Source organism: Neofelis nebulosa, chromosome 6 (assembly GCF_028018385.1).
Source record: "Neofelis nebulosa isolate mNeoNeb1 chromosome 6, mNeoNeb1.pri, whole genome shotgun sequence".
In the NCBI taxonomy this organism is placed as follows: Eukaryota; Metazoa; Chordata; class Mammalia; order Carnivora; family Felidae; genus Neofelis; species Neofelis nebulosa.
In genome coordinates, this window is record NC_080787.1 from 99,506,866 (window position 1) to 99,515,722 (window position 8,857).

The following is an 8,857-nucleotide window of genomic DNA, read 5'->3' on the forward strand; positions in this document are numbered from 1 at the left end:
TCTCTCTAGCACTTTCACCACCTGACATATTTTTAAATTAATTTTTATATTAATGTCTTTCCCCTCACATGCTCAAAGTGAACTTCATGATGGCAAGAGTTTTTATTATTTTATTCACTGTTTATTGTTTTATTAACTTTTTGTTCAGTGCCTGGCACATAAGAGGCACTCAGTAGTTGTTAAATTAATAAAACAAACCTACCCTTGAGGTATGGACATTATTCTAAACAGTCAGAGCCAGATAGTAGCATTCTGCTCATTTTCCCCCAATTTTAACCAGCATACCTTTGAAGATCATGGCACATGCTCAAATCTAGCATAAAACTCTAAAAATAAAATAAAATTCCCCTCAATTACTACCTTCAGCCCACTATCTTTATTTTCAAATTCTAAATTCAGCCAACAAATCCATCTATGCAAATCACAAACAATTAAGTTCAAATCCAAGGACCCAGTCCAAAAGACTCTTTGAGATTTATCAAGTGGATTCTGGAAGGCCTTGGAAGTTCAGTGATGTCTGACAGTCTTTGAGTTCTGACTGTCGCTTAAGACATGCTGTGTCTCACCAGAAAAAACTAGAACCAATCCAGTTTCCCTACGTTCCTCAAGTTTCAGGTAGGATTTCAAAATAATCCAAAGTATAAAGGATGTGAAAGTTCTTTTCCAACAGAAAACGACTTCGTTAGCACTAAATATTATTATTAAAATGAGATTTAACGAATGCCGTCGAGAAGATAAACTGGAGAAAATACCCACCAAATTAGGACAGAATCAAAGTGCCTGTGAAATAATTATGATTTAAAAAACTATTCCACGAAAAATGCACGTCTTGAACTAAATAAACTCTAGAGCCTGCGACAAGACCCTAGGCTTCTTACTTTAGTAAGAAACTGACAGATTCCCGGAGAGAGATCACACAGGCTACACCCTCCGGCCTGCCCCAGGTCCCCGGGGGGCGGCATCTGGCCAACCCCACCTACCCCGGAGGAACCACCTTCACCAGCCACCGCCGCCCGGGGGAGCGCTCCTCTCGCCTACCACTCGCCCCTCCTTCTTACCACACCTACCTGGCACCTCCCCAACTCTTCTCCTCCGGGCATTTCCCCACCCTAGGGAGACGGAGACAGACACACACACGCACACTCACACTCACCAGAAATGCCAGCTCCTTCTCCCGCTTCCTGCACCGATGAAGACGCTCGGATCCCGGGCTCTGGCAGGGCGGCGGCGCTGGCTGCTTGATACACTGTCCCGCAGAGGCGCGGGAGCCTGGAGTCCCAAGAGCCCGCGCAGCCGCAGAAGGCAGCGGCGTGGAGGTCGGTGCCGATCTCTGCTGCACTTCCGCCCACCGGTATCCTGCCAATACAACCCGCAGCGCCGCGGGGCCTTGGAAGCCCACAGCAAGTCCAGTCACCCTCGGCGCCCAGAGATGACGTAACCGAACCCACGTGGCCTGCGCCCCACCTTCCGCGTTCCGCCCAACCCCGGGAGGAGGCGGGAGCTGCACTAGAGCATGCGCAGACGGAGCGGGGCGCGTGGCTTGGGGGGTCGAACCTCTGGCAACTTTACAGCTAACTCCCTTTTTGGGGAGGCTCACGCCTTTTGCATGGTTAGGTATTTCGAGAGGCTAATGTAACGGTACTGTAAAAACAGTTTCAAAAATACCGAGACCCTGCCTCATAGAGGTTGACCGCAGCATTCCCCTTTCCTGGCTTCGCAGAATAATAGTAATAAAATGTTGGTTATCAACGTGTTTTCTTATCTATTTTCTCACTTGATCTTCTTGATCTTCTCAATTTTGGCGGAACCACAACAGGGATTAATAGCCGTAGTTAACAGAGGAAGACTAAAACGCATGAGTACTGAAGTCCTCTATCCAAATCTATACCTTTTCTGTTTGTGAAAATAAAAACAATTTAAAAACTCCTAAAGAGCGTTTGAATCTGATCTATCCATAAGATTTAATTGGGCATTTAACATCTTTCTCGTAATTATGCATGCCATACCTGCTAGGTAAATACTGTGCTGGGACTCAAAATAGGTTCCTGATCATTAGAAAGATTAGGGAAGTCCTAGTAGTAGCCATAGGATTCTTTCTGTGTCAATCTTGGATATTGACTAGTCCAGTGATTTCGAATGATGAGTCACAACCCATTGGTGGGTCATCTAATTTAGTGTGTCATGACTGGCATTTTTACATGGAATATAGTAGAAAATACTGGCATGCTTGTTTCCTGAATTTTTTTACTTCAGTATGCATACACTGGGTAGGAATATGAAATACATTTCTTGGTATGGATAACAATCCAAAAATTTAGAAGCCATAGTCTGGCCCACTCCACCTACTTAATGCAGAAATCTCCTGTACAGTATCCCCAGTAGTCAGCCATTAGTTTTTGTGAAAAAGCTCTTGGAATTGAGATGTCCCACCATGTGAACTAGACTTACTTCATCCTGGACAAATCAACCATGATGACCACTCTGTGACCTGAAGCCCTCTTGAGCATATTCTCCACACATACATTCTTTCTTTTTGTTTAATCATGCTATACTCTCCGGAATCCAGGTTTATAAAAGCAGGTCTTACAGGAGGTGGGGTCTTGTAGCCACACAAGACATACTTCTGTCAGTAAACCCGTTAATAAACCATTTCTCATCAAGCTGGGCTTGTGGCCTTTTTCTTCAGTCTTAATGCTCCTTCAGACTTTAGAGGTCATTTGCCTATGCCTCCCTTTCACAGAACACCCACCTTCCCAATGGTAGCCAAAATTGTATGGAATTTACTCTGAAATGTATCCAAAATATTAGATGAATTTATGGATGGGTAGAGGAATGGGTAGATGGATAAATATGTGATAATACAAGTAAGTACAGCAAAATGTTAATAATAGAATCTAGGTGGTGAGTGTATAGGCATTCACTGTAAGATTCTTTCAATTTTGCTATATGTTTGAAAATTTTTCTAATAAAATGTGGGGAAGAACCCACATAGGAATAAAGAAGAGAACCAAATAGGAAGAAAGTTATTACATTGAGCTGAAATTCAGCTTCTGGTAACTTTTAAGTATTGACCCTGTTTTCTTCTTTTCTCCCCTTGTCCTTTCCCAACCTTGTGCCTACAAACTGCAATAGAAATATCTAACCCCTGCTCTAATAGCACTTCAGATATTAAAAGATAGCTCTCATGCTCCATAACTCACCTGAGCTAACAACTGTCGATTCTTTCAGCCATTATTCACATGACATACCACTCTTCTGGATCTGGTCCAGTTGTCACTGTCCCTATTAAATAGTTGTACTCTTTCCCATCTCATGGTTATTCTCCTTGAGCAAAAATTTGGAAATAAGAGGAATTCTATATTTGCTCCCTGTCATTTCCATTGGTTAACATTATGTCTTGTCTCTCAGTCAATGGCACTGTATCTTTCAAAATTTTGTTCTATGAAGAAACTTTTAAAGAGCTCTTTTTGACTGACCTTACCATTTCCCCCAAACCTCAACTCATTCTGGATGATTCTCAAGCAGCTGTTTCGAATTGTGTCAACTTGTTTATAAAGTCCTCCAAAATTATTGATTGAAAGGAGAGATTCCAGTGAAGTCTCTGTTAATAACATGTTTTCTTTTCTTCTCACTATAATAGTCTGCACATGTAAAGTCTGGTTTTTATTTTTGTATGCCTCATAACTTGTAAGATTCAAAGCCATGGGATCACAAATTTCTTTGCTCTAAATTTACTTAAATTTGCTTTCCTAAACTCTAAGTTGTCTCTACTATCCCCATGAACTCTAACATGCCATTTCTGGCTCAGAGGTCTCATTTACTCTCTGTCTTCAACCTGCTAGTTTCAGAGGATGAATTAGTTAAGCCAAATTTAGTTCTTCTACTTCAGCTCTAGCTCCTCTGACTGTGCCCCAACCAATTGACCTGCTTCCCCAATTTCCCTCGCTTCTGGTTTCTTTCTTCAGTCTATAGCCATGTTCAAATGTGCTCTCCTCCTATTAAAATCCTTCATCGCTTTTTACTTAAACAATTAAGACAACATCCCTAACTGGTCTCCCTGATTCCAGCCTTGCCCCATCTGTATTTGCCTTTGATTTCAACCAGAGTAGATTATAGTCATCCCCACTTATCCACAGGGAATACGTTCCAAGACCCACCCCTCCCACAGATACCTGAAACACAGATAGTACTAAGTCTCATATATATTATGTTTTTTCCTATACATACATACCTATGATAAAGTCTCACTTATAAATTAGGCACAGTAAGAGATTAATAACAATAACTAATAATAAAATTGAACAATTATAACATACTGTAATAAAAGCTACGTGAATGTGGTCTCTCTCAACATACAGTAGTGCACTCACCCTTCTCATAATGATGACAAATGAAATGACAAAATGCCTACGTGACAAGACGAAGTGAGGTGAATGACACAGGCATTGTGATGTAATATTAGGCCTATGCTGACCTTCTTCTGACAATATGTCAGAAGGAGAATCATCTGCTTCCCGACCTCAACTGACCGCTGGTAACCAAAACTGAAAATTGAAACTGCGGATAAAGGAGCACTACCATATACTATTATGCACTCTAACCACATCACTCTAATACTTAAACATTTTAACGATTCCTTCTGGGCGAATTCCTGGTTTCTTAGTGTGATCAGTTGGTTCCTTCCTTCCTTTCCCAGTACTCCCTGTCTTGCACTTCAAACTTTAATAGTATCAAACATTTTGCAGTTCTGTGCACTCAGGCTATGTCATGCTTCTGTGTCATTGATCCCTCTGTCCTGCTGCCTGAAATGATATCCTCCACCAGACCCTTCTTCCCTAAAATTCTATCCCCCAGATCCCTTCTCCCCCATTTACCATACACTACTCATTCCCCAACATTCTGTTCAGGTGTTAGAAAGTTTCCTGATCGATGGGGGAGTTGGAGGCGCACCTGGGTGGCTCAGTCAATTAAGTATCTGACTTGATTTGATCTCACGTTTCTTGAGCTCGAGCCTTGTATTGGGCTCTGTGCTGGCAGTGCACTACTTGGGATTCTCTCTCTCTCTCCCTCTCTCTCCCTCTCTCTCCTCTCTCCCTTTCTGCCCCTCCTCCCACCCCAGTCTCAAAAATAACTAAATAAACATTAAAAGAAGAGAAAGTTTTCCTGGGTCCACCCAATCTGGGTTAGATGCTCTTCATACTTTCCTCAATCTTTTCGTGCATCCTTAATGACAGCATGATGTCTGGCATTCAATAAATGTTTGTTGAAATAAACTAAGCTGAACATGGGTTTTCTTCCATGATTCCCATCACTGTCACCTGAGGAACTAAATTCTTCCTCATAGCTTAGAGTTTAAGTAGAGAGAAGTGGTTTCCTTTATTACTTTACCAATTTCAAAATTATTAGCAAGGAAAGTTGAAAGTGATGAAGGCACCCTGCTGTCAGCAGATTGGGTGTCCCCCAGTCACCAGGCAGTAAGGGTCTCCACCACTGCCATATCCTGTCTCTGTGCCAGTTTTCTGATCTGTGTGGGGAATGTGTCATTGCTTCCTCCATCTGACTATGCACTCTCTAGTGTATTCCCAGAACACAACCATATTTCTGTTCTTCTGTTTTTATCCTTACTCAAATAACTCCTCTCAAATGATTCTAGAATGGAAACTCCTAGAAAGCAGGGATGAGCTCCTATATGTGAAGGACTACAAACCAGAGTTCCAGAGGCTGGAACTGGATCGCTGGTTTGATGCTAGAATGTACTCTCACCTTAGCATACATACTGTGACGAGATGCATGTGCTAGGTTAAGTTTCAATTCTAATTGCCCAAACTGAGAATTCCATGCTCCGGAGGGGGTCAGGTACCAACATCGGAAAGACCACACTCCAGAAGCAAGTATCACAAGGATGTCTGTTGTCACTATGTTGATCAACATCTCATGGTTTGCTAGCATAGTGAATGTCAGAATTGGGTTTTTATTTCTGGCTCGCTCAAAGGTATGATAAATGTTAGAAATGGGATCTTTATGAAATTAGCAGTACTTAAGATATGTAGATGGACTAAAATATTTTAGAGATTCTTACCACTCTTGGATGAACAGACTGTAGAAATCCATGAAGCCTAAAGCTTGATCCATAAATTTTCTTATGTCTTCTATAAAAGTTATAGAATTCAACCTCAGGAATGGTGTTATACCTGCCTTAAGAGAACCTTTCTTGCAAGGAGATATGAGAGCATCTTTAAAGGGCAGAGAGTTGGGATCTCATCAACCTTATAGAGCAGGTTATAGGTACTATTTTGTTTAATAAATGTCTGCATGAACAAAGGAACTTGGTCTAAGACTGGCTTACATTATAATATCACATCCAGATTCTGGGAAAGTAATTAATCCTTATCCGCCTCAGCTTCTCTGGTGGCTACGGTTATCTAGGGAAAAGAACCTAAGAGTTATACATGATCAAATTAGTCGTTGTCAGTTAGCCATAGTGGCAGATACATTCTCTTTGTCCCTTAAAATGTTTTTAAAACCCTAAAAAAATGTAATGATAACAGTTTTTACCAAACAGTTTGGCCTTCTGGCTTATGCTGGCACCTGACAATTGTGGGCCCACATTGCCACACAGCAACCATGAGCTGGAGTGGAGCAGTAGCTGGCCCCTTTTGGGCTGGGCATGCCCTCCCCACGTCGCCATTGTCTCCACACTCTCACCTGTGTGGACATTAGATTACCTACCCGGACACTGGAAGCACTGGAGCTTATCCTCCTGTATAGCTCGTCATATTTCTAAGGCACTGCCTATCTCAAGTTTTGCATATAGATATTAATGTTACTGAATAAAAAATTAAATAACCAGTACAAAATATGTTACACTGAAGAATTTAACATACATTTAATTGTGATTATGATCATATTTATGGCTTTAAGATTTTACTTTTAATCAATTCTAAAGATACGTTTGGGGGCGCCTGGGTGGCGCAGTCGGTTAAGCGTCCGACTTCAGCCAGGTCACGATCTCGCGGTCCGTGAGTTCGAGCCCCGCGTCAGGCTCTGGGCTGATGGCTCGGAGCCTGGAGCCTGTTTCCGATTCTGTGTCTCCCTCTCTCTCTGCCCCTCCCCCGTTCATGCTCTGTCTCTCTCTGTCCCAAAAATAAATAAAAAAACGTTGAAAAAAAAAATTTAAAGATACGTTTGAAAGTTGGGAGATATACATATGTCTTATCTTATGAAGTGAGAAAGCATTTGGAGGATCCAAATATTTCAAGACCTGCAGTGTTCGACAATCCTGGGAATTCCATTTGTATCTATTTCACTGGTATTCTAAAATCTATCCAGGAGCTGGATACATAGACTCATTTTGCTCCAACGATAGCCTTTCATGCACTGTGTCAAGTCTTCATTCATTCAACTATTTCATGAGGCTACATTGTCATGTGCATGGTAAAATAATTAAAAAAAAAAACCTCTCGAACAACATTACAGGGACCCCCAAATTTAGATACATTCATGAAAATTTATTTTAAAATCACAGTTTGGGACAGTTTTCTTATGACTACCATGTGAACTATAACTACTGTGTGTAATTCTATCACCGCTATGGATAAAATGAAGATTTCTATTGAAAATATTGTGTTATAAGACTGTATGATTCCAGTTACTCAGAACTCTCTATCTACTTGTCTACACAGATGAGTTCTGCAGGAGTGAATTAAAGCAATATGCCAAATATTCTTTGTAGAATATATACATATTTATACTCATAATTAATACATATCTGTGTTCTAATTTTTCATCCTGTAAACTAATATTATTCTAAAACAATCTTTAAATTAGATTATTTGGCTGTTCCCATATGAATATTTTTCCATAAAAAGCTCTTATTAATAACTCAGACAAGTAAATCAGTTTTTTAAATACGATTTTTCAATGAGTACAGAAGGAAAAGTAGTCTGGGAAGTGTATAACTTATGAGGAAGTAAAAAAACAAAAAACAAAAAACAAAAAAACCCCCACACAGCCTGATTCTTGAAACAGCAAAATAAATCCTTGCAATAACACGTTGCTGTCACCAGGTGTCACAATCAACCTGACATGAAGCTCAGAGCTCCTTAGCCAGTGGGGCCAGTCAAGGGCACCCTCAGTGATGTTACAGTGTTTCCCAATAGGAAACCTCTGGTTAGCTCAAGAGATCTTGTGAAAACTTGCGAATCTTTTTAGATTCTCACAACAAAATTATTTTCATTAGGAAAAAAACCCACTTTCTAAACCTTGTCAGTACTAAACAAAATCTCTTTCAAATCTATTTCCTCTCCTTCACATTCTATTTGTTCTTAGATCATAAACTAGTGTAGAAGAGCAGTCAGAGACATGAGCTCTTAAATCCCACATCGTACAGCTATTGCCCGTGTGGTCAGAGACAAAATGATTTAACCAGGATTAGTTACATAATTTGCAATGTCCAGTGCAAGATCAAAATGAGGCCCCCTTGTTTAAAAAAAGAATTACAAGATGGCGACAGCAGATGGTTAAACCAAGAGATGGGCAGTTGAAGAGGTCACATGCCCAAGAACCTGGCTCTTATATAACTTCTCCAAGCTTCCACTTCTCCGTTTTCCTTGCGGTGAAATGAGGAAAATGATAGCACCTGCCTCAGAGATTCATTGTGAAGATTAAGTAGGATGATGCACATAAAACATTTACTACAGTGCTTGGCACATAGTGAGCTCTCAACATATGGGAGCTGTTGTTTTTATGTCCTTCGTCGGACATACCATTCCTCCTTGCCAACCCATTTTACAATCTGCTTCCAGAGCTGTCTTCTTTAGCACAGTTCTAATTATGCCTCTGTCCTGTTTTTACAAAA

At 40.7% G+C, this 8,857-nt stretch overlaps 1 protein-coding gene across 1 annotated transcript in view; it reads right to left on the bottom strand.

Annotated features, from left to right (window-relative positions):
* Positions 1-1,393, bottom strand: part of ATG5 (autophagy related 5) — a 131,010-nt gene extending 129,617 nt beyond the window's left edge. Inside the window, exon 1 of the mRNA XM_058734845.1 lies at positions 1,154-1,393. The gene's annotated coding sequence lies outside the window, so the exon portion shown is untranslated. The remainder of the gene's footprint in view (positions 1-1,153) is intronic.
* Between the last annotated feature and the right edge of the window lie 7,464 nt (positions 1,394-8,857).